At 39.7% G+C, this 26,398-nt stretch overlaps 1 protein-coding gene and 1 pseudogene across 2 annotated transcripts in view; one reads left to right on the plus strand and one right to left on the minus strand.

Annotated features, from left to right (window-relative positions):
* The window catches only part of CPQ (carboxypeptidase Q), a 505,020-nt gene that overhangs the window by 45,115 nt on the left and 433,507 nt on the right, over positions 1-26,398 (minus strand). The gene's annotated exons all lie outside the window — the stretch shown is intronic.
* On the plus strand, positions 19,348-20,145 carry LOC132352078 (large ribosomal subunit protein uL30-like; annotated as a pseudogene).

Raw genomic sequence — 26,398 nt, forward strand, 5'->3', positions numbered from 1 at the left:
GTGATTTCCTCAGCCTGGGATTTTATTATGAGTCTGAACAATTTGCAAACCTGCAGATCATCTGAGATTTTCCCAAAGCTGTGTTGAATACTAATTCTTCTAGATCGACAGGATAACCTGCAAGGGAATTGGAGCCTTTAAACTCAATTCTCTCTTGACACTTGAGAAATGAATGGAGAATTATGTGTCCAATTCTTAATCTTTGGAGAGCCAAGCACAAAAGTGTTTTATAAGAGTTATCAGAGAATAATTGTGTTCTTTTCAGAATGCTCAATATGAAACAAGAAAAAGAAAAGAAAAGAAAAGTAAAAAGGAGCAAGGAGGCTTTCACATACCCCAACAGTAGAAGGAGGGGCTTACCAAGGACACTCCCTACCTTTGTTTATGAAGCCTCATACCTTATGGTGCCACAGGCTCTAGATATTGGCTGTGACAAGGCTTTAAAGTAGAAGGAAAAGAAATTGCAGGCAAATGGTTTCCCTTAAAGATTTCAAATTCTGATTGGTGGTTTAACCTCTCGGTAGGCTCAGCCCTTACAAAGAATCCAGCAAAGAAGAGGGATCACTGTCCTGTGCCCAGGGTACTAAACATTGAGAGTTCAGCCTCTGTAGCTATCGATGCCACTCATGTGGCATCACTGGGCTCTTCCCCATACCTCTTGAGGAAGGATCCCTCTCTACTGAGTGTTTCTAAAGAAGCGCCTGTTGGAAAAGGAATGCATCTTTTTTTTTCTCTCTCCTTTTTTTTTTTTTTAATTAATTAATTAATTTATTTATGGCTGTGTTGGGTCTTCGTTTCTGTGCGAGGGCTTTCTCTAGTTGTGGCAAGCGGGGGCCACTCTTCATCGCGGTGCGCGGGCCTCTCACTATCGCAGCCTCTCTTGTTGCGGAGCACAGGCTCCAGACGCGCAGGCTCAGTAATTGTGGCTCACGGGCCCAGCCGCTCCGCGGCACGTGGGATCCGCCCAGACCAGGGCTCGAACCCATGTCCCCTGCATTGGCAGGCAGACCCCCAACCACTGCGCCACCAGGGAAGCCCTCTCTCTCCTTTTTAAATATCTTTATTGGAGTATAATTGATTTACAATGTTGTGTTAGTTTCTGCTGTACAACAAAGTGAATCAGCTATATGTATACATACATCCCCATATCCCCTCCCGCTTGCGTCTCCCTCCCACCCTCCCTATCCCACCCCTCTAGGTGGTCACAAAGCACTGAGCTGATCTCCCTGTGCGATGCAGCAGCTTCCCACTAGCCATCCATTTCACATTTGGTAGTGTGTATATATGCCAATGCGACTCTCTCACTTTCTCCCAGCTTCCCGTTCCCCTGCTGTGCCTTCAAGTCCGTTCTCTACGTCTGCATCTTTAAGGAATGAATCTTTAACACCCTGACTCTATTCTATGTTTCTATGAAAATGAACATTTCATAGGTTTCAAACCTTATGATTCTGAGGATAACCACAGTCGACAAGAGATTTCTGCCAGATTTCAAAGGTAATGGGGATTAAAACCACACGTTCAAACAGTTTTCTACTTACTTTCCCCTTAGTTAAGAAAACCTCCTGAAACATTAGCTGGTTTTTCTCATAATTTTAGCAGCCCAGGATTTCAGTATTATGTGTCAGTACCAGGTGGAATACATATGTATGTATGTACATACATAAACAAAGAAATCATAAAATGGGAGGAATCATGTACCTTGTTGATTATTGCTTTTAGAGGTATTCAGGATAATTGCAGCTTATCTGGGTGGCAAGGAGTTCAGATGGGCCTGATATTTTATATCCAACCATTCGTCTGTCCATCCATCTATTCCATACTTCAGTAGACTTTGGCAACAATTTTATATCCCCTTGCTCCTCCTTATAATTTCCCTACTGATCTGCTTCATGGGGAGGAACCTCTCCTCACTCTTCTTACTGTTTCTAAGTCCCTAAATATCCCAAACGCATAAGTTCCCAAATGCTAGAGACAAACAACTTGAGAACAGATAAACTGATTATAAAAAAACCATGGCAAAGCTGAAGATTAACTTAAAAAAACCAGCACCTATGAAGAGAACCTGAAATGTTCACGACAAAAAAAATCATACTGCTCTAAAACTGATTTTATACTACCAGGACATCTGCTCTGAAAAAGAAGAAAGCAGCCCCTGACATCCGGGAACTGGTGTGACACTTACAGGTAGGTGGCAGGGCTGTTAAAGAAGCCAGGCCACCTTGTTCTCCTGCTGGACACATGAAGAACCTCACAGAACACCAGCCTCAGACAAGGGCGTTCTATGACTGACAAAGTGAGTCAAAACAAGCCACTTCATAGTTTTGTATAAGTCCAGACTAAAAGTTCCTGCGCAACGAGTGACAGACCCGCCTTATTCCACCACAGGTATCTCCCCGGCCTTTGACAAAGCAGAGGTGACAGGCACTCTTGCTGCACATTGCTCTGAAGTGCACATAATGTCTGGAAAGGATGAAGTGGGTAAAACAATGAGAGAGGTTCCTCTAGTGAGGGAGCAAGGATGCTTCCTTTCAAAAATTTCCAATTCCAAAGAACCACTTGAGAGATTTCCCTCACTCAGCTCCTTCTCTTTTGCATGCAGTCTTGCAAAGAAGCACCCACACACTGACTCATGATTGGGAAGGGAAGGCCTTTGTGGTTTAACCTGACTTTTTATCCCATATATTATCTCAGGCTAGCTCAGCAGCTGTTTGCTATTTTCAGTGAGTCAAATATGGTTGACCTCCTAGGTTCTGAGCATGGGAAATGTAATATTTCCAAGGGTACCAGTTAGAGGCTGGTTTGGAAACATGACATGTAATCTGGCATCTCGATATCTTTATAGAAATGAATTGAGACAGGATGAAGGTAAAGTTGAAAGTTATGGGCAAAGTCTCTGAGGAAATAGTCTTACAAACCATCATCTAAAACTGAGGGAAATTATTGTAAAACATAAGGAAAATGCTGGGTTTTCTATAGGTGTTTGGTTTCTGGAAATCTGTTACTTACGTAACTACTGTACCACGTAGGAATTAGTTGATTTTCACAAGTTGTGCCTCAACATTCGTCAGAGCATTGGTAGGTGCATTGGTAGCATTACGTGGGTAGAAGGCAAAGATAATTATCGCCCCTCATATACTAGAAAACTGAGTCATAGTAATAAGTCGCTCAACCCTGCCAAAGCTTCATCAACAGGGCCCTGGAACTCACCCAGGTCTTCCCATCACAGAGCCCTCTCAGTAGCTACCAAACTGCTTTCAGGCCAAGTAGTCTTTGGTTCTGAACCTGATAACATTAACAAACCTGGGAAAACACTGCCTAGATCATCTAATTCTTAGGTGGTTACAATAGGTAGTTGCTGTTTGAACGTGTAAGGACTCAACCCATCCTCTTCCTCAAAGGATGGTTCCCAGATACCCTACATCTTAATCATCAGGGGAACTTAAGAAAAGTGAAGATTCGAGATCCCACCACAGACTTACTACAGTAGTGTTTCCGGTATGGGACTCAGGAACCTGCACTTTTAATAAGCTTTACAAGAGCTTCTCAATTACATTGTTTGAATACTACTGGTCCAGGGTAAGCAAGTGTTTGCAAAAAGCCACTAAAAGTTAAAGAAAAGATCAACACCCCCCCCCCCCCCAGCCCCTATCCTAAGTTGAGTTCAATACACATTAGGAATAGTGTTGAAAAGGAAAAAGTGGCAGATATTTCATTCAGGAGTCACCAAGCAAAAACTTCAGAAGGGCCCCTCTTAGTTTGTATTGGCTACAAAATAAATAGATCTCCAGCATAAAGGGATCCAGAGGTTTTTCAGATCCTCTTATAACAAAACTGCTGTTCTTATGCTCATGGGGCAGGGGGATGACCCCTGTAGTAATAGTGGGAACTAGTAGCTATTTTGACATTAGCAGAATCTGTGGCCTTAGGTCTGGTCTTGATTGAAGCAGGGACTTAGGATATATTCTGGATTATTAAAATTGCTTCTAGGCCTGTGCTTTCAGAAAAGAAACAAATATACAGTAAGGGTAGATAGAAGCAATGCAATTTTCTTATTAGCAATGGCTGCCTAGGAATCTTGGGAGTCTAATATTATATATTATTATTATTTTTTAAATAGAAGGGTCACCTATAAAAGTTATTTCAAGCATAGCTTGGACTTTATATTTTATAGCTATGCTTTAGGCAATCTATTTCTTTTCTTCCTGTATATGCAGTAGTTTTAATCAAGCTTTTTAAGCTATCAATGGCTAAAATTAACCAAGTGTGATGAAAATAATGGTACAAACCAGTCTGTTACCCTAAAGCAGCATTTTTTAAACCAAGCCCTAGGTTCTGAATGCAAAAATCTCTCATGAACTAATAAAGGAAACACAAGGGAGTGAGGGGCCTGCAGTAACAGAGCTAAGAGGATCAACAGCCTGTTTAGCATTTAAATCTCAATTATTCTCACTTTCACTGCTGAAACTGATAAGTTTCAATTCTTCCACAATTGTATAACGTTTGAAAACTCACAGCAAAATCACTAAAATTACTAAATTTTAAAAAGCCATTCTAGGTTACACAATTTAAACTAAGGCAAGCAAGCTGTGTAAAATCTCTCTTTACAAAGGTCTCATTTGGGATCTGAACGCAGTACAGAGAACCAGACAACTGGTATGAAGCGAAGTCAAGGAACCTTTTAGCTTCCTTTTCCCAAATGGTCATCTTGAGCACAGATGTTTGAAATGTGCTACAGATGTATAAATCAAGGTATATAGCTATTTATAAAATTAAAATTCCATTGATCAAAGGTGAAATATTTACATTTTTACCCCACTCTCTTCTTGGCAAATAATAAATTAACTCTACTTACCTGAAATTTATTACCACTGCTTTCATCACTACCACTTCCTCTTTGCCATCAATATTTTTAGGGCAAACACAAAGTATGAAATATTGTTAAAGAAGTAAGTACTTTCTCTTTTGAAGTCATATTATGAAGAAAATAGGTGAAATAAAAAACCCCTCATTTTCTCCCTTTTTTTCCTCTTTGTTTTTAACTTCTGTTTGAATGTAAAATGTTTAATAACTGGAAGTCAAATATCCGTTGATGAGAAAAGAAGCTTCCAATATTATCTTATAAACTGTGCTTGCATATCACCAGAACAAAATAATAACTATAACTATTTAAATTTAAAATTTGATAAAGTGCTCTAAATGTATAACCTCTTTTTAAATTGGGTACTGCAAATAGGAATTTTTTAAACCAGGTACAGACTATGAATATAAAATATCCCATGTTAGCAATAACCTTTTGTGTTTTTTAGTGAGATCTTTTCGAATTAATCTTTCAACACTCATATTAAGAAATCCCCGTTCTTGTCTGTTCTCAAATTTAATGACAGCCTTCTGCATTTGTTATATTGAGGATTAGAATGAGGTAATGAATGCACAAACTTGGCCAATTTAGCTTGCCTCCAGTCCACAAAATTAATGCAACTGGTTTCCTAGTGGAAAAGCTTTTAAAATTAAAAATTCTGTTTAGGATTTCTTAATTGACTATTGAAGATATAATGCTAATTACCAGTATAACAAAAGATTAAAATAAAGAGAAGAGCCTGCCACGTTGGGGGGTGGTGAAGACTTGCTGAGGAAGGACTGCTCGTTAGGCAGGGGTGAAAGCCCTTGACCTCAGCAGCCAGCGCCGGGAGAGGTGTACTCCAGAGGAAGCTGCCTGCCCAATCCAGGAGCCATAGGCTGTCTTGATTCCCTCTCGTTTTTTCACAGTGCAAGGCCATTCCTTCTGTCCCATGTAATTTGCAGCCATTATCATAGATATTAGATGTGGAAAGACTTGCCAGCTTATCTAATTTCCCAGCCCTTCACACAGAATGCCTGTTGAATATATGAGGCAGTTGTTAACAAGCGCCTGTGGAAGCCAGCCTATTAACAGTCACGGTCATTTACCACCACCTGGGGGGCAAACAACATCCAAAGATCCTTAACACATAACCATAAGCGGAAAAATAAATAATGAAGGAATGTCGTATTCAAGACATTTGACTAACTGTCAAATAATGAGGTTTATTAAAAACTTCCATAGAGCTTCAACATGGTGGAGGAGTAAGACATGGAGATCACCTTCCTCCCACAAATACATCAGAAATACATCTACACGTGGAACAACTCCTACAGAACACCTACTGAACGCCTGCAGAAGACCTCAGACTTCCCAAAAGGCAAAAGCTCCCCACGTACCTGGGTAGGGCAAAAGAAGGAAAAAAAAACAGAGACAAAAGAATAGGGACGGGACCTGCACTTCTGGGAGGGAGCTGTGAAGGAGGAAAGGTTTCCACACACTAGGAACCCTGACACTGGCAGAGACAGGGGATGGGCACCGGGGGGAAGCTTTGGAGCCACGGAGGAGAGCACAGCCACAGGAGTGCAGAGGGCAAAGCAGAGAGATTCCCGCACAGAGGATCGGTGCTGAGCAGCACTCACCAGCCCGAGAGGCTTGTCTGCTCATCCGCTGGGGTGGGCAGGGGCTGGGAGCTGAGGCTCGGGCTTCGGTCGGATCACAGGGAGAGGACTGGGGTTGGCGGTGTGAACACAGCCTGAAGGGGTTAGCGCACCACAGCTAGCCGGGAGGGAGTCCGGGAAAATGTCTGGAGCTGCTGAACAGGCAAGAGACTTTTTCTTGCCTCTTTGTTTCGTGGTGCGCGAGGAAAGGGGATTCAGAGTGCAGCCTAAACGAGCTCCAGAGACAGGCGCGAGCCGCGGGTATCAGTGCGGACCCCAGAGACGGGCATGAGACACTAAGGCTGATGCTGCCACCACCAAGAAGCCTGTGTGCAAACACAGGTCACTATCCACACCTCCCCTCCTGGGAGCCTGTGCAGCCCACCACTGCCAGGGTCCCATGATAAAGGGACAACCTCCCCGGGAGGATGCACGGCGCACCTCAGGCTGGTGCAACGTCACGCTGGCCTCTACTACCGCAGGCTCGCCCTGCATTCCGTACCCCTCCCTCCCCCCGGCCTGAGTGAGCCAGAGCCCCCTAATCAGCTGCTCCTTTAACCCCATCCTGTCTGAGTGAAGGACAGACGCCCTCAGGCGACCTACACGCAGAGGTGGGGACAAATCCAAAGCTGAACCCCAGGAGCTGTGCGAACAAAGAAGAGAAAGGGAAATCTCTCCCAGCAGCCTCAGGAGAAGCAGATTAAATCTCCACAAACAACTTGATGTATCCTGCATCTGTGGAATACCTGATTAGATATGAATCATCCCAAAATTGAGGCAGTGGACATGGGAGCAACTGTAGAATTGGGGTTTGCTTTCTGCATCTAATTTGTTTCTGGTTTTACGTTTATCTTACTTTAGTATTTAGAGTTTACAGTTTATTATCATTGGTAGAATTGTTTATTGATTTGGTTGCTCTCTTCCTTTTTTTTTAATATAGATATACATATATATATTTTTCCCTTTTCTCTTTTTGTGAGTGTGTATGTGTATGCCTCTTTGTGTGATTTTGTCTGTATAGCTTTGCTTTTACCATTTGTCCTAGGGTTCTGTCTGTCTGTTTTTGTTTTTTTTTTCAGTAGAGTTTTTACTGCTTGTTATCATTGGTGGATTTGTTTTTTGGTTTGGTTGCTCTCTTCTTTCTTTTTTATTACTTTTTAATTTTTAATAATTTTTTAAATTTTAATAACTTCATTTTATTTTAATTTTTCTTTCTTTTCTTCTTCTTTTCTTCTGAGCTTTGTGGCTGACAGGGTCTTGGTGCTCTGGCCAGGTGTCAGGTCTGTGCCTCTGAGGTGGGAGAGCCAAGTTCAGGACATTGGTCCACCAGAGACGTCCCAGCTCCACATAATATCAAATGGCAAAAGCTCTCCCAGAGATCTCCATCTCAACGCTAAGATCCAGCTCCACTCAACCACCAGCAAGCTACAGTGTTGGACAATCTATGCCAGAGAACTAGCAAGACAGGAACACAACCCCACCCATTAACAGAGAGGCTGCCTAAAATCATAATAAGTTCACAGAAATCCCAAAACACACCACCGGACGTGGTCCTGCCCACCAAAAAGACAAGATCTGGCCACATCCACCAGAACAAAGGCACCAGTCCCCTCCACCAGGAAGCCTACACAACCCACTGAACCAACCTTACCCACTGGGGGCAGACACCAAAAACAACAGGAACTACGAATCTGCAGCCTGCAAAAAGGAGACCCCACACACAGTAAGTTAAGCAAAATAAGAAAACAGAGAAACACACAGCAGATGAAGGAGCAAGGCAAAAACCCACCAGACCAAACAAATGAACAGGAAATAGGCAGTCTACCTGAAAAAGAATTCAGAGTAATGACAGTAATGTGATCCAAAATCTTGGAAATAGAATGGAGAAAATACAAGAAACGTTTAACAAGGACCTAGAAGAACTAAAGACCAAACAAACAATGATGAACAACACAATAAATGAAACTAAAAATTCTCCAGAAGGAATCAATAGCAGAATAACTGAGGCAGAAGAACGGATAAGTGGCCTGGAAGATAAAATAGTGGAAATAATTACAGCAGAGCAGAATAAAGAAAAAAGAATGAAAAGAATTGAGGACAGTCTCACAGACCACTGGGACAACATTAAACGCACCAACATTCGAATTATAGGGGTCCCAGAAGAACAAGAGAAAAAGAAAGGGACTGAGAAAATATTTGAAGATATTATAGTTGAAAACTTCCCTAATATGGGAAAGAAAATAGTCAATCAAGTCCAGGAAGCTCAGAGAGTCCCATACGGGATAAGTCGAAGGAGAAACACACCAAGATACATATTAATCAAGCTAAAAAAAATTAAATACAAGAAAAAATATTAAAAGCAGCAAGGGAAAAACAAACAAATAACATACAAGGGAATCCCCATAAGGTTAACAGCTGATCTTTAATCAGAAACTCTGCAAGCCAGAAGGGAGTGGCAGGACATATTTAAAGTGATGAAAGGGAAAAAACTACAACCAAGATTACTCTACCCAGCAAGGATGTCATTCATATTCAGCAGAGAAATTAAAACCTTTACAGACAAGTAAAAGCTAACAGAATTCAGCACCACCACACCAGCATTACAACAAATGCTAAAGGAACTTCTCTAGGCAGGAAACACAAGAGAAGGAAAACACCTACAATAATAAACCCAAAACAATTAAGAAAACGGTAATAGGAACATACATATCAATAACTACCATAAATGTAAATGGATTAAATGCTCCAACCAAAAGACATAGACTGGCTGAATGGATACAAAAACAAGACCTGTATATATGCTGTCTACAAGAGACCCACTTCAGACCTAGGGACCCATACAGACTGAAAGTGAGGGGATGGAAAAAGATATTCCATGCAAATGGAAATCAAAAGAAAGCTGAAGCAGCGATACTCATATCACACAAAATAGACTTTAAAATAAAGACTATTACAAGAGACAAAGAAGGATACTACACAATGATCAAGAGATCAATCCAAGAAGAAGATATAACAATTGTAAATATTTATGCACCCAACATAGGAGCACCTCAATACATAAGGCAAATACTAACTGTCATAAAAGGGGAAATCGACAGTAACACAATCATAGTAGGGGACTTTAACACCCACTTTCACCAATGGACAGATCATCCAAAATGAAAATAAAGAAGGAAACACAAGCTTTAAATGATACATTAAACAAGATGGACTTAAGTGATATTTATAGGACATTCCATCCAAAAACAACAGGATACACTTTCTTCTCAAGTGTTCATGGAACATTCTCCAGGATAGATCATATCTTGGGTCACAAATCAAGCCTTGGTAATTTTAAGAAAATTGAAATCGTATCAAGTGTCTTTTCTGACCACAATGCTATGAGACTAGATATCAATTACAGGAAAAACCCTGTAAAAAATACAAACAGATGGAGGCTAAACAACACAATACTAAATAACCAAGAGATCACTGAAGAAATCAAAGAGGAAATCAAAATATACGTAGAAACAAATGACAGTGAAAACACAATGACCCAAAACCTATGGGATGCAGCAAAGGAATTCTAAGAGGGAAGTTTATAGCAATACAATACTATCTCAAGAAACAAGAAATATCTAAAATAAACAACCTAACCTTACACCTAAAGCAATTAGAGAAAGAAGAACAAAAAACCCCCAAAGTTAGCAGAAGGAAAGAAATCATAAAGATCAGATCAGAAATAAATGAAAAAGAAATGAAGGAAACAATAGCAAAGATCAATAAAACTAAAAGCTGGTTCTTTGAGAAGATACACAAAATTGATAAACCATTAGCCAGACTCATCAAGAAAAAAAGGGAGAAGGCTCAAATCAATAGAATTAGAAATGAAAAAGGAGAAGTAACAACTGACACTGCAGAAATACAAAGGATCATGAGAGATTACTACAAGCAACTATATGCCAATAAAATGGACAACCTGGAAGAAACTGACACATTTTTAGAAGAGCACAACTTTCCAAGACTGAACCAGGAAGATATAGAAAATATAAACAGACCAATCACAAGCACTGAAATTGAGACTGTGATTAAAAATCTTCCAACAAACAAAAGCCCAGGACCAAATCACTTCACAGAAGAATTCTATCAAACATTTAGAGAAGAGCTAACACCTATCCTTCTCAAACTCTTCCAAAATATAGCAGAGGGAGGAACACTCCCAAACTCATTCTATGAGGCCACCATCACCCTGATACCAAAACCAGACAAAGATGTCACAAAGAAAGAAAACTACAGGCCAATATCACTGATGAACATAGATGCAAAAGCCCTCAACAAAATGCTAGCAAACAGAATCCAACAGCACATTAAAAGCATCACATACCATGATCAAGTGGGGTTTATCCCAGGAATGCAAGGATTCTTCAATATATGCAAATCAATCAATGTGATACACCATGTTAACAAACTGAAGGAGAAAAAGCATATGATCATCTCAATAGATGCAGAAAAAGCTTTCGACAAAATTCAACACCGATTTACGATAAAAACCCTCTAGAAAGTAGGAATAGAGGGAACTTATCTCAACAAAATACAGGCCATATATGACAAACCCACAGCCAACATCATTCTCAATGGTGAAAAACTGAAACCATTTCCTCGAAGATCAGGAACAAGACAAGGTTGCCCACTCTCACCACCATTATTCAACATAGTTTTGGAAGTTTTAGCCACAACAATCAGAGAAGAAAAAGAAATAAAAGGAATCCAAATCGGAAAAGAGAAATAAAGCTGTCACTGTTTGCAGATGACATGATACTATCCATAGAGAATCCTAAAGATGCTACCAGAAAACTACTAGAGCTAATCAATGAATTTGGTAAAGTAGCAGGATACAAAATTAATGCACAGAAATCTCTTGCATTCCTATACACTAATGATGAAAAATCTGAAAGAGAAATTAAGGAAACACCCCTATTTACCATTGCAACAAAAAGAATAAAATACCGAGGAATAAACCTACCTAAGGAGACAAAAGACCTGTATGCAGAAAACTATAAGACACTGATGAAAGAAATTAAAGATGATACAAGCAGATGGAGAGCTATATCATGTTCTTGGACCAGAAGAATGAACATTGTGAAAATGACTATACTATCCAAAGTAATCTACAGATTCAATGCAATCCCTATCAAACTACCAATGGCATTTTTCACAGAACTAGAACAAAATATTTCACAATTTGTATGGAAACACAAAAGATCCCGTATAGCCAAAGCAATCTTGCTAGAGAAAAAGAGAGCTGGAGGAATCAGGCTCCCGGACTTCAGACTATACTACAAAGCTACAGTAATCAAGACAGTATGATACTGGCACAAAAAGAAATATAGATCAATGGAACAGGATAGAAAGCCCAGAGATAAACCCACGCACATATGGTCACCTTATCTTTGATAAAAGAGGCCAGAATATACAATGGAGAAAAGACAGCCTCTTCAATAAGTGGTGCTGGGAAAACTGGACAGCTACATGTAAAAGAATGAAATTAGAACACTCCCTAACACCATACACAAAAATAAACTCAAAATGGATTAAAGACCTAAATGTAAGGCCAGACACTAACAAACTCTTAGAGGAAAACATAGGCAGAACACTCTATGACATACATCACAGCAAGATCCTTTTTGACCCCCCTCCTAGAGAAATGGAAATAAAAACAAAAATAAACAGATGGGACCTAATGAATCTTAAAAGCTTTTGCACAGCAAAGGAAACCATACACAAGATGAAAAGACAACCCTTAGAATGGGAGAAAATATTTGCAAATGAAGCAACTGACAAAGATTAATCTCCAAAATTTACAAGCAGCTCATGCAGCTCAATATCAAAAAAACAAACAACCCAATCCAAAAATGGGCAGAAGACGTAAATAGACATTTCTCCAAAGAAGATATACAGCTGCCAATAAACATATCAAAGGATGCTCAACATCACTAATCATTAGAGAAATGCAAATCAAAACTACAATGAGGTATCATCTCACACCAGTCAGAATGGCTATCATCAAAAAATCTACAAACAATAAATGCTGGAGAGGGTGTGGAGAAAATGGGACCCTCTTGCACTGTTGGTGGGAATGTAACTTGATACAGTCACTATGGAGAACAGTATGGAGGTTCCTTAAAAAACTGAAAATAGAACTGCCATACGACCCAGGAATCCCACTACTGGGCACATACCCTGAGAAAACCATAATTCAAAAAGTGTCATGTATCACAATGTTCATTGCAGCTCTATTTACAATAGCCAGGACATGGAAGCAAGCTAAGTGTCCATCAACAGATGAATGAATAAAAAAGATGTGGCACATATATACAATGGAATATTACCCAGCTATAAAAAGAAACAAAATTGAGTTATTTGTAGTGAGGTTGATGAACCTAGAGTCTGTCATACAGAGTGAAGTAAGTCAGAAAGAGAAAAATAAATACCGTATGCTAACACATATATATGGAATCTAAGAAAAAAAAGAAAAAAAAATGGTTCTGAAGAACCTAGGGGCAGGACAGGAATAAAGACGCAGACCTACTAGAGAATAGACTTGAGGACACGGGGAGGGGGAAGGGTAAGCTGGGACGAAGTGAGAGAGTGGCATGGACATATATACACTACCAAATGTAAAATAGATAGCTAGTGGGAAGCAGCCACCTAGCACAGGGAGATCAGCTAGGTGCTTTGTGACCACCTGGAGGGGTGGGATAGGGAGGGTGGGAGGGAGACGCAGGAGGGAGGGGATATGGGGATATATGTATATGTATAGCTGATTCACTTTGTTATACAGCAGAAACTAACACACCATTGTAAAGCGATTACACTCCAATAAAGATGTTAAAAAAAAGAAAAAAAAACTTCCATAGAAACTAGATTCCTCTTAGGTCTGGGGATATAGTTAAAAGGGCTCGAAACAATAAGTGTTGGCTGCTTTCTTTCCTTTTGTGTAGAAACATCTCAAAATGGGATCTTCTCACACCAGAGATAGAGCACACTTCAAGAGCCAACCTGAAGGATTCTTAATTTAGGTGCCATGAATTTAATTAATATGAAACAGCACAGCATATACTTAATTCACATAAGACAACGTTTTTAGTATTCCCCTGGGACAATGTGAGTTTTGAGACATTTTAAGGTGGCTACAAAGCAGAAACTAGAGAGAGAATATAGCATTATTTGATATATGGTATAATTCAGGCTCAAATCCCGATCAATCAGTCCTCAAGTTGATTTGCAGGTGTGAGGCTGGGTGTGTGTCTTTGGCAAATCCGGCTGCGCTGATCGTAAAGCCTACATGAAATAAGAAGCTGCCACTCTTCACTGTTTTCAAAAAAATCTCAGGGATGTGAAGATAGCAGAGAAGGAAAACAGGTTTTGCAATCATACCGAGCTGGTTTCAGATTGTACTACACTTCGTGCTAGTTAGGAAAATGCTCCTAGGCAGTCTTAGCTTGTTTCCTCATCGGTAAAACAGAAACAGCAATATCTACTCATGGATGTTAAGAGAAGATAAAACAATGAATGTAATATCTTGTAGATCCTCAATAAATATTAGCTTCCTTTTCCCCTCTGAGAATTCTATAGTTGCATTTAAATGGCAGATTATTTAGGTGTACAGCAAAAATTTATTCCAGGTAAATTTGCGTGACTCAAAATGCAATCAAGTTTTCAAAATACTTCTAACAGAGCAAGTTTTTTAAGTGCCAAGCAATTAGAATTGCTTCCTTCACAAATCCTTGAGTTTAATAGCAAACCGAGGCAAAACTTAATGTTGGAGAAGAGGCACGCTCGTGCATCCTGTTTTCCCCATTTGAAGAAGGTGGTACCTTGGATCTAACAGCTTCCTCTCTTCTGTAGAATTCTCAAAACTCTTCAAGCTGCTCCTCTTCAATAAGCACTAAAGAATCTGTAGGTCACTTCCACTCTTCTCCAATACGGTGGTAATTCATTTAGATATTAAGGATAATTAAGCATTACAACACATTTGATATTTAAAGATTAAGAAACACCATTAACCACCATGGATGAAACTACCATTGGCTTTAAACTCAGTCTGAACTTCTTTATCTTCTAGCTCTCTTTCAGGTAGCTCTTCTACTAGAATTCATTTAATTGTTCATAATATTAATGAGGTACTCACAATATCCAAAAGCAGTACCTCTCCTTTAAATGAAAAAAAAAAAATTAGTATTCCTATAGTCATGCATACCCAGTGCTAAATATTTGAATAAAAGCAGGAAAAAAGGTCAATACCTTGGACATCGCCAAATATTCTAGGTACTAAGCTTAGAGTAATAAAATACCTAGATAGATGACTTGTAAATTCAGCTCCACTCTTTTAGGTTCTAGATACTTCCTGAATAATAGGGCTTATAGAATGAAGAAAGCTATATGCTCACAGGTCAATTAGAGATCCAAAAGAAAGAAAGCATAACTCCAGAGGGCGTCCCAGTGACTTATAATTACATGGATTATATTTTTTAAAAATATGATCCAAATCTTGACTAAATATGAAATCAGAATTCAGTAGTATTCAAAAAATAGATAAAATCCAAGAAAAGCCAAGAAATATGCTATTTGACAAAAGAATAAAAAAAAATAAAAGCAGCGGTTTACAAGAAAGGTTGGTGGGTATGAGAAAAAGGTCTTTATGCTTATTATATGGCATGGTTCTTTTCTGGTGCAGACACACACACGCACACACACACACACACACACCCCATAATAAGGGAAAGCAAAAGGGAATGATTAGTTCCTTTACAAGATACATAAACACATTAGCAGGCAAAATTAAACTCTTTAGTTCCAGGACACACTTTGTAAATGTCCCTGAAGGCCTGTGACCCGAGGCACAAGGAAGCACATGCCATGACAGGAATGGCATCATATGTGCCTCTGTAATTGTCAACAGATGTGGCATGCCAACAGAGTAGAAGCACAGCTTCCACTTAACACACGCTTTTTGGTGACTGACAGGCTGGGAGTCTTAGAAAAATGAAGGTTTGATGAATGAGGCATCCTGCTTAATTGTGCTAAACTGTTTAGTTCCAATTTTCATAAACAGATTCAAGAGTTGAGAAATAGGAAACCTCTTCCTGATTCTCTCAAGAAAAAAGAAGGGGAGGGACAGGAAGGAAATGAAAGAGAGAAGCACAAGATCATGTTGCCATGGGATACTTAAATGACTTAAATCAGGCATTTATGTGGTTGTATTAGCAGAAATTGAAATAAAATTGTACCAAGACCGGATGTTAAAAAATATTAAGAAAATACATTCCTTCACTGCTGAGATATTCTCATCAATTTGCTCCCTACATTTTAGTCATGTCAAAGTAACAATCTTTTGAACAATTTAAAATCCATAGCTGACCTTTACTCATGTTTGTTTGATATAGGCAATTCTGTGCTATTTAATCTCTTGCTCCTAAAAGGCAGAGGTAATCTCATTCTCCTTCATTTGAATCATCTCTGCTTTATATCAAAAGCAATTTTCACTTCTGGAAAAATATGGGCTTTAGGTTATGGAGTCTTAACACTAGAATAAGCTTAGAAAGGTAATTCCCCCATTTTTAGGTCAGAGAAGATGTTTACTATATATATTTTTGATGCGTACTATCTGAATACCACTGTCTGGGATGAGGCTCCTTGCCAACAGAGAATACCTAGTCAGTCCGCAGCACAGAATCTAGAGCTTGATGTTGTCCAAGAGAGTCAATGAGAGTGCCATCTGTGTCCTTGGCCACGAGCCAGTTGGCTTTTACACATTCACTTATATAATCCTCCCACCAACTCTTATTCACCCATAACCAATTTACTTTGGCTGAATAGGAACTGTAAAGAGGCCTCAAAATCCCAGAAGCATCATTTGACATAGAAGAGCTACTAATGGTATTAACATTTGACTTTTTTCTTCTTTGCTTTCTTCTCTGCAGTGTTCACCATGTCGGAATGAAGTGAGTCATGTGCTTTCCTAAATAATGCCGCTGAACCAGTAAAGTATCAGGGTCACTTGAAGTGAATGCCAGCAGTTTCGTCACTCATTTATGTAACCACAAAGTAACATGCGAAGACCCAAAGGTCAGTGAGCAGCAATGATACTCATGCATCTTTTGCAGTATTTCCTAGAATATTCAACCATATGCCCAGTCACCCTCTCTACTGGGTCTAAATACACGAAAGCATGTTCATAGCAAGGCCTCTTCGGTAATTTTTTAAAATATAAAACTAACCCCCAAACACTGAAACCACTTATTGAAGATCAACTGTGTAGAGTGCAATTGACTTTCAAATACATTATCACTTATCAAAGACATTCAATTCTCACAATAGTCCTGTGGAATATTATTGCCCTCATTTCACAGATCAGGAAACTGAAGCTCAGAGAAGTTAAATGACGTGTCAAAACCACACTGCTATAAAACTATGAAGCCTGTTCCTCTTTTATGACACTTGCTGCTTCTCTAAGACAAATGTTACGTAAGTGGTCAGAACAATTCAAATGTTAAAGGATGTCTCTGAGTCTTTAGTGACGTTCTTCCTCATCGCCTTCTTCTTGGATAAATACACAGTGTATCTGTAGAGTGTGTTCCTATAAATAAGTTTCCTAAGTTTTCCCATTTGTAGAGGTAAGGAGAGACCATGGGGTGGAGGTGGCAGGAAAGAACACTTCAGGTGTTCAATCATGCAGATTGCTGGGAGTGTGGCATCAACTTATCCAGCTCCGCATCTGCCTGGTCACCTGAGTGTCTCAGGTAAACTGTGCCAGAAAAGTCTAACAAATGCTTTTCTTGCCCTAAACTCATCTTAGGTCATGAAGAGCTGAGAGAATAGGTATTATAAATTCAGGGTATTTTTTAAAATTGCTTCTGGGACTTCACTGCTGTCCTTCCTTATCTGCTAATAGATCCTAGATGGCAGAGGTTTTATGTATTTTATATATTTTGAATCAGGTCTCAACAGTGAAGATAAAGGTAGTTACTGTGGGGCTTCCCTGGTGGCGCAGTGGTTGAGAGTCTGCCTGCCAATGCAGGGGACACGGGTTTGAGCCCTGGTCTGGGAGGATCCCACATGCCGCGGAGCAGCTAAGCCCGTGAGCCACAATTACTGAGCCTGCGCGTCTGGAGCCTGTGCTCCGCAACAAGAGAGGCCGTGATAGTGAGAAGCCCGCGCACCGTGATGAAGAGTGGCCCCCACTTGCCGCAACTAGGGAAAGCCCTCGCACAGAAATGAAGATCCAACACAGCCATAAATAAATAAATAAATAAATGTTTTTTAAAAAAGGTAGTTACTGTGTTCATCTGCACATCACCACTTCTCCCCACTTTAAGGATTACACACCTTGACAACAGGGGTGAACAAAGGAGCCAGGCTGGGCCACTGTGATTTTCCCAACTGAGTTGGATTTGATGAATTACTTGGCTCTTCTGTACTTAACAGGATGTAAAGATGTAAGTCCTGAGTTTTGAGCTGCATAAGGTCATAGTTCAGCCTCTAAGGGGACAGCTGGCTTGAGAGAATGAAGGCACCAAGAAGGTGGAATAAGCACCAGAGAGAGACAGTATGTATCCTAACAGCTTCCCACTGCTGGAGTCCGTAAGACCAGATCCAGCCCTACTCTTCCTGTGGCTTGCTCAGATTCTCCATTTTTGCTACAGGTCGTCTGAGTTAGATTTCTGTCACTTAGTACTGAAGGAGTCTGGACTAATACAGAAACTATGCTTTAATAACTGAAATAATAACAGTGGCTTCTTGAGAGTTAACTTTGTGCCAAGCATTTCACTCAGATTGTCTTCATTTTTTTCTTGAATATAATCACACAAGGCGGGTATCACCCTTTTATTTATGCAGAAATTGAAGTTCCGAGAGGTTAAATGACTTTCTTAAGGTTACACAGCTAGAGAGTAGTAGAGCAAGATTTTGAATCCATTTCTGCTTGACTCCTAAATCCATGCTCTTAACATCTAGGCTATGTTTTACCTCAAAATGGTTTTCAAGTCTGGCTGTATATTGCAATCTCCTGGGGGGCTTCTAAAACCGGGTGTGCTCAAGTCCTCCCTCTGGCCCCATGTTTGCACAAGTACAGCAGGCACCTTTCACATGGAACACAATGGACTTGTGCTCTGGGAGGCTGCGGGCCCTGAGGCATGAATATGTTCTATGGTAAATGTACTCCCTGAACTTGTGCAACTGTTGTGACCCTGTAGCCAGACCAGTTAAATCTGAATCTTCGGAGGTGGGGCACCAGTGCTGATATATTTTTAGAAGCCTCCAGGTGATTTTAAAGTTCAGTCAAGGGTGTGAACCACAAGTGTAACTTGAACACATATCTGGGTCTACACCAATACAAGATGAGAAATTACAGCAATTGAAGCTAACATGCCAAATGACTACAGTTATCTCAGATAAAATCTTCTGTCAGGAATAGTGAGTGTGGAATCACTGACCCCTCCATCTGTGCTTTGCACTATAGTGTTGACTAAATATAGTAAAATGATATCTATGAGTACCTTCATTCTTTAAATAGGGCATCAATGATACTTAATAAACTATTTCTGCAAAAAATGTGGATTTTGTATAGATGTGTCCAGCAAACATTTCCACTTAGGTTTAAACCTTCCATAACTGGGTAGTTTTGTATATTGATGAAAGCCATGCCTATCTCTACATAGGATTCTGTTCTCTCAATTGTCAGGAGACTATTTCAGCCATTACAACAAGAAAGAAGGAAGGAAGGAAGGAAGGAAGGAAGGGAGGGAGGGAGGGAGGGAGGAAAGAAAGAACTAAAGAAAGAAAGAAAGAAAGAAAGAAAGAAAGAGAGAGAGAGTTGGAAAGATATCCAAGGAAGAGCCAAGAAAAAAGATCCCTTTGGTTTCAGAAAAATCTCCTGAAAAAGAGGAAGGCTTATCAGGGCCTGAAAGCCACCCAGGCAAAGCAGGCGCTTTTGCAAAGGAAGGAGCAGAGGAAAGGAAAAGAGATCAAGTTTAAGCGACTAGAATGGTTCCTACATGATTCCTGGCGGCAACTACGTGACAGGGTGCGACTCAGACGACCAGAAGTGAAACCTCACGGCTTGGAAGTGCCAGATAAACACTCCTTGGCCTTTGTTGTACGTATCGAAAGGATTAATGGGGTGAGTTTACTGGTGCAGAGGACCATTGCAAGACTTAACCTGAATAAGATTTTCAGTGGTGTCTTTATGCAAGTAACCCCTCAAACCATAAAAATGCTTTGTATAGTGGAAACTTATGTGACCTGGGGATTTCCAAATCTGAAGTCTGTTCAGGAACTTATCTTGAAACGTGGACAAGCCAAGGTCAAGAATAAAATCATCCCTCTGACAGACAACACAGTGATTGAGGAGCACCTGGGGAAGTTTGGTGTCATTTGCTTGGAAGACCTCATTCACGAAATTGCCTTCCCGGGGAAGAATTTTCAGGTGATCTCAGGGTTCTTGCGCCCTTTCCAACTCTCAGTGGCCCGTCACGCTACCAAGAATAGAGTGGGCTTCGTCAAGGAAGTGGGCTCACCTGGCTATCAAGGTGAACGCATCAATCAGCTCATCCAGCAGCTGAACTAAAACCAACATATCTGAAAGCACAGTGCATTGGAAGCATGTGTTTTTGTTTCATGGAATTGTTATCCAGTATCTTCAAGGAAGATTATTTTCTGCTATATCTTCAGAAACTGGAGGGGAAGGGTCAGGGAAAAGATGGTGATGTTCAGGGCAGGCACTTTTCATCCCACTTCAGTTCCAAGAAAACGTTCCTGTGTGTTTTCTGCAAAGACTGCAGTCCACCTCTGAAACCAGCAAAGGACTTGTGCCATGGAGGAGGGAGTCATGTTTTATCACACCTATCCTGGGATTTAATGTTGGTGAACAAATGAATACCCACACATGAATACAAGACAGCAGTGGACCAGGCCCAGGGGCATATTGAACCTGGGGTATCCAAAGGCTTTGTTTTAGAAAGAACTTGAAATACAATTAGAAAGAAGTGCATAAAAAAAAAAAAAGAAAGAAAGAAAGAAAGGAGGAGAGGAAGGAAGGAAGGGAGAGAGAAAGGAAAGAAAGAAAGAGAAAGGGGGAGGGAGGGTGGGAGGAAGGAAGGAAGGAAGGAAAGAAAAAGAAAGAAAGAAAGAAAAAGAAAGAAAGAAAGAAAAGAAAAAGAGAAAGGAAGAAAGAGAAAGAAAGAAAGAAGCAGAAAGAAGAAGATGAAGAAGAAGGAGAAGGAGAAGGATAAGGAGGGACAGATAGAGGGAGAGAGGAAGGAAGGGGAAGGGAGGAAGGAAGGGGAAGGGAGGAAGGAGGGAGAAGGGAGGGAGTAGGGAGGAAGGAAGGGAGAAAGGAAAGAATACTGAGGACACACTTCATAACTAGTCCTATTATAGGCAACAGCTTGCCAGATCACAAACGATCCACAACTAATAGATTTCACAGAGCTCAACCATATTTGATTTACGCATTACGAACTGGAAGGACAATTAAGATAGCAAACGTCATACTGTAAAAGAAAGTTTAGTTACCATGAATTATGCAATCTCACACTCTCTTATAAAAACGAGATAATAGGGAGACTTAATTCACTGTGTTAGAAATTCCCATGAGGGGAATGTACAAGAATATCAGGTTAAGTGGTCATTTTTGAACTTTAATACTGAGCAAAGGAAGGATCTTAAGCCAATGAAAGTACCCAGACTAAGGAGTCTATTGTACACAATTGAGATGTAACTCATTTCTATAGTAAAAAGTCCTTACCCAATCAGAACTCAATTTTACCAAAATCTCTTGAATTGTGATGCTTTTCCTGTTGTTTCCATAATCCTATGCTTATTAATTAAATTGATAAGCATATTTTTAGTAGAGTTCTTGTAAGAAATTGATGAGTTGTCACAATACTTAAAGACTTTTTTGACTCAAAGAAGGTTCAACAAGCAGATTGTGTCCAATTACAGTAAGACTTCATTGTTAATATCTGAGAACTCCAGCAACCCCTGCCAATCACAGTGCAGTATCTTATGGGACTATTCCGAGTCTCTCCAACTGTACAGTTTAATTTGGCAAAACGTCAAATAGCAAAACATCCAAAAAAGTGCAATTTTAGCAAGAAATTGCTAGAAGACATGCAGACCAACCCATGAGATGTGCAGATCTATGAAGCTGGTTTTTGTTTTGAGTCTCTCAAAGGAGGATGCTGTGGGTTAGATGGCGCCTACTCAGTGGCTGGGATTGAGCCCCATCATGTCTCACACCTGTTGAAAACTTTCAAAAGTTTCTGGCTGTCCCAAATTCTTTGAATCGCATTCAGGGTCCAACTGGCGTCCCAAGGGACCTTTTCAGTTTTAGCTCTATTTCCCTATATTAAACTAAACTTTGGCCAAACCAGACTACTCATCATTTCAAGAACCTGTTGAACTTTCTTGCCTATGCAATTTTGTGTATCCCCATCTTTTCATGTGCAATGCATTCCCTCTCCATCCAACAAAATTCTATTCTTTCTGGAAAATCAGGTGAAATGCCACCTCTCTTGTGATGCCCCATGATTTTAATGCCTCTCTTGCTTGAACTCCTATTGTGCTTTGTTCTTCCTGTGTCTAAACCCTCCATTAACTCCTTGAGGATAGAGAGTGAACCTTGTATATGACATTGGAATAAAACAGGCCTATATGTTAATTCTGGCTTTTCCACTTAATATCTTTGCGACTTTGGACAAAGGAAACTCCCTGAGCTCCAACTGACTCATCTGAAAATTGGTTACAGACTACTAATGTATGCTTTAAAAGGTTCTTATAAAATTATATAAGATAATGTATGTAAAACAGCTAAAATAATACTTGACATACAAAAGATGCTCAACACATATTAAATTCCCTCTTTATTCCCCTTGTCTGAATGTCATGTAGTACTTACTAGATATTTCTTGAATGAATGAATGAATGAATGAATGAAATTGTCTGAGTCAGATCTAATAAGAAAGAACAGGCAATGTATGTGTTGAGGATCCAACTATGACACTGCAAGGTAATTATTTTAATAAGTCTTACAACTATTCCTATCTGTAACCTTTTTCTCGCTTTATAAAGAAAAATTATAAATAAGCATTTAAACATCTTAGAAATCAGTAGTTTCGGATATTAAGACAAAAATATGAAAGATGGAAATGATATTTCATTCAGGGTAACTTGCCTTATAGGTTAACAGAAACACGTACATCTCTAGTGGAATATATAACATATCCTAAAGACATAAAAAGAACCTGCAATAAACAAACCATTTTCAATAATCATGCTGTTGTCGGTTGTGTGGTGTTGTTATTCTGAGACTACTGTGTGTGCTGTGGGAGAAAGCAAGTGAGTGGTTATGCTGTTGCACTAAGAACCAGGATTTCTGGCAAAGGAAGAAGGAGACACAGACATGACACCAGTGAGGTAAAGCGCAGCTTTGGAGTCCTCAACCTGAACTGGAAATATATAATTCACAATATCTTTTTAAAAAAATTAATTAATTTATTTATTATTATTTTTTTGCTGCATTGGGTCTTCGTTGTGGTGTGTGGGCTTCTCATTGCGGTGGCTTCTCTTGCTGCGGAGCATGGGCTCTAGGCACGCAGGCTTCAGTAGTTGTGGCTTGCAGGCTCAGTAGTTGTGCCTTGTGGGCTCTAGAGCGCAGGCTCAGTAGTTGTGACACACGGGCTTAGTTGCTCTGCGGCATGTGGGATCTTCCCGGGCCAGGGCTTGAACCCGTGTCGCCTGCATTGGCAGGCGGATTCTTAACCATTGCGCCACCAGGGAAGTCCCCACAATATCTTTTTTCTTAAGAGAAAAAGAAATTCTACTTCTATCCGCTAAAAAGGCTTAGAAACAATGACCAACCCAGTAGCAATAAGCATACTTAGTGTTCAGACTGTGGTCTCTAAATACAGTGACCTAGTAGAAGAAAGTGGAGCTCTTTGGAAAAATAGCTGATTCCATCTGGGGCAGGAAATACACAAGATAGCCTGGAACACTGTCACATCAGAAAGCTAGGACACTATCAGTGACTACAAGGGCATTTCAAAAGAACTCAGGAACCAGTTTAAAGAGGCTCTCATTGGCCAAAAATAGGACAATTTTGAGCATTAATAAGCATAATTACTACAACAGAATGAAGCACATGTATATTTTTTAAATCCATTAGTAAATTATGACAGTAAAAATTAACCCAATCAGTTATCTTCGGAGAGTACTAGGGAATCAACTAATAATTTTAAAAATAGGTAAATAAAGGGAAAGAATGAAACATATATCCTACTTTTCTTACACAAAAGTACCTCTAAGTGACCAGATAGTCAATGGGGGGAGAGTTCTTTTTATAGAATTATTTCAACTAATAATCAAAGTTACCATTTTGCAACCCCCAATGAAATAATAGATCTCGGCAATAATCTTCAATGACAGTTAATATCATAAAAAGAGAGAAAACTAGACATCACTCATAATGGAAATGAACATCGATACCTAAGAAGTGTTCTTGCCCCCGAAAGTTAAAAAAAAATAATCAAACCTGAATCAGATCAGGCCTCTAGAGTTAACTACCAATTAACAGAAATATAAGAGAGTGGGAACATGTTAAATGATTCCATAGAAAAGGAATTACCTAAATCCAGACTATAGGAAATCCCATGGAACAAATTACTTGGTTTCTGTAACAAACAAGGAGCAGAAAGAAGAAAAATGAAGGTGGAACCCATGGATTAGAAGAGACTTCTAATCGAGACATCGACCACATCCACCGATTGCATTGTTTGACCCTTACTGGAATCCTGCTTTACACAAGAAAACTGTGGAGGAAAATGCAGCTTGGAGGAAACTGGAAACATTTGAAAACTGGCGATATATTGGATATGATGTTACGAGATTATTGTAAAATATTTTAGGAGGAATAATATATGACTACAATATTATTATTCCTCCTAATATATATATATAATATATATATATCTCCTTACCTTTTAGAGATACATTAAAATATTTACAAAGGAGATGATATAAAATGATATGAAATTGGGCATTTGCTTCAAAATAATCTTGGCATAGAGGAGTGACTGGGGTGTAAATGAAGTAAGCCTGCCCAAGGATGAAAAATTCCTGAGTGACGAGTATATAGGAGAGTTCATTAGACTATTCTCTTTCCTTTTGTATGTGTGTGAAATTTTCTGTAATAAAAATTTTATACCATATTTAAAAGCATCTAATATACCAGGCCATACTGAATTTTACAGGCTTTAATCACTTAAAGTAGGGATAGACAAAGTTCACATAGCTGACGAGGAGGAAGCATATTCTGAAATCCTACTTCCTTGTACTCTACTGGTTTTCAAGTAATGTTAGATTTTTTTCTTAGAAAATTTCAATGTAGCTTTATTTGGTTTTCCATGATGAAGTCTTCCTTCATGATTATTAAGTAAACCAAATCACAGTCAGCCCTCGATAGTGAGCTCCTGGAGAAAAGGGGCCATATCTTATTTTTGTATCCTCCACATTTATATATAATACAGCTACCTGTTGAATGAAGTGTTACATAAGGAGTCAATTAGAGCATCTGTAAAGTAGTAAGTGAAACTGATGGAAAGTCAAATGCATAGGAAAGGAAACCCGGAAGAACCAACCTTGAGATCTTGAAAGGGGCAGTCAGGGAAGTGAAACTTTTCTAGGCTACATTATTAGTAGGCATGGGAAATAGTAGATAGAGAAATTTAAGTCATAGTGTTTTTTGGTCACTATAGTGCAGAGAATAGTGCAATAATTTAGCGCTATCCTCTGATTTTCTAAAGGAATTGTTTCTAATCCTGTGCTACTTCCTCAAGCTCCCTTTTCACACCAGGTCTTCCCACTTTGAGTCTCCTACTTGAGTGTGACAGTGTACCCCCTGGCAAGAGTTTTACGGATTCCCTTCTAAAACCCTGCTCTTACCTTCTCCTGAAGACGTCTGGTGACTTTGCATCAACTACAAGAGTTTCCACCAGAAATTTATGTCTCTTCTTCATCTGACCCAGAGGTACTCAACTGTTCCTACCACCCACTGCTCTCCAAGCGGATTCCTCTGCCCTGTGAAGTCACTCTCCCCACTGTCCCCAATGGGGACAACTGCCTTTGTTCACATGACTTCTGTCACCAGGAATGCCCTTCTCGCCCCTTCTGTCCCTTCTGACACTACAAATCCTTCAGTTTGCAGCTCAAGTTCACCTCTTCCAGGCCTTTCCTGTCTTCTACCCTATGAGTTCCTACAGCTTTCTGCATGTGTTATTTATCTTGGTGCTGTACCAAAACTTCCTTTTACTGTGACTTAATTCTTTTGTATGTTCATCTTAAAATCAAATACATCTACTCAGTAAACATTTATTGGATACCTATCATGTTCCAGGTAATAATAGGTATTGGGTATTTAAGGGTGAATAAAATACTCTCTTGGTTTTCAATACAGTTAAAGAGATAAAATACAAAGTATATTAACTTTAAAGTGAAAGTGTGTGCTTTAAATAACAGATTGGGCAACAACAGAAGACACTTGAGAAGGCAGTGCACGACTAACTGCCCGATGGTAGAAACAATGCCCTCTCCTTCTAGGCCATTGGCAGTCATACTACAGGGTATGAGCCCAGCCTGCTTTGGTCAAGATACCCAGTGGCTTCTCTGGAGCTGCAGCAGGTCTACTGCAAGAGGAAAGAACATGAGAAGCTTATTCTGTTAGCTGTTGTTATTAGCTGTTCTGATGAGCAATTCCCAATAGTGTGGCGTTGATGTGGATGTTATACACACCTATCTAGCACACGGCAGATGATGAATATTAAAGCAAGAGCTCTGACTCCCCTGAGTTGGAGGTGAGAGGCAGCCA

This window comes from Balaenoptera ricei, chromosome 17 (genome assembly GCF_028023285.1).
Source record: "Balaenoptera ricei isolate mBalRic1 chromosome 17, mBalRic1.hap2, whole genome shotgun sequence".
Classification (NCBI taxonomy): Eukaryota; Metazoa; Chordata; class Mammalia; order Artiodactyla; family Balaenopteridae; genus Balaenoptera; species Balaenoptera ricei.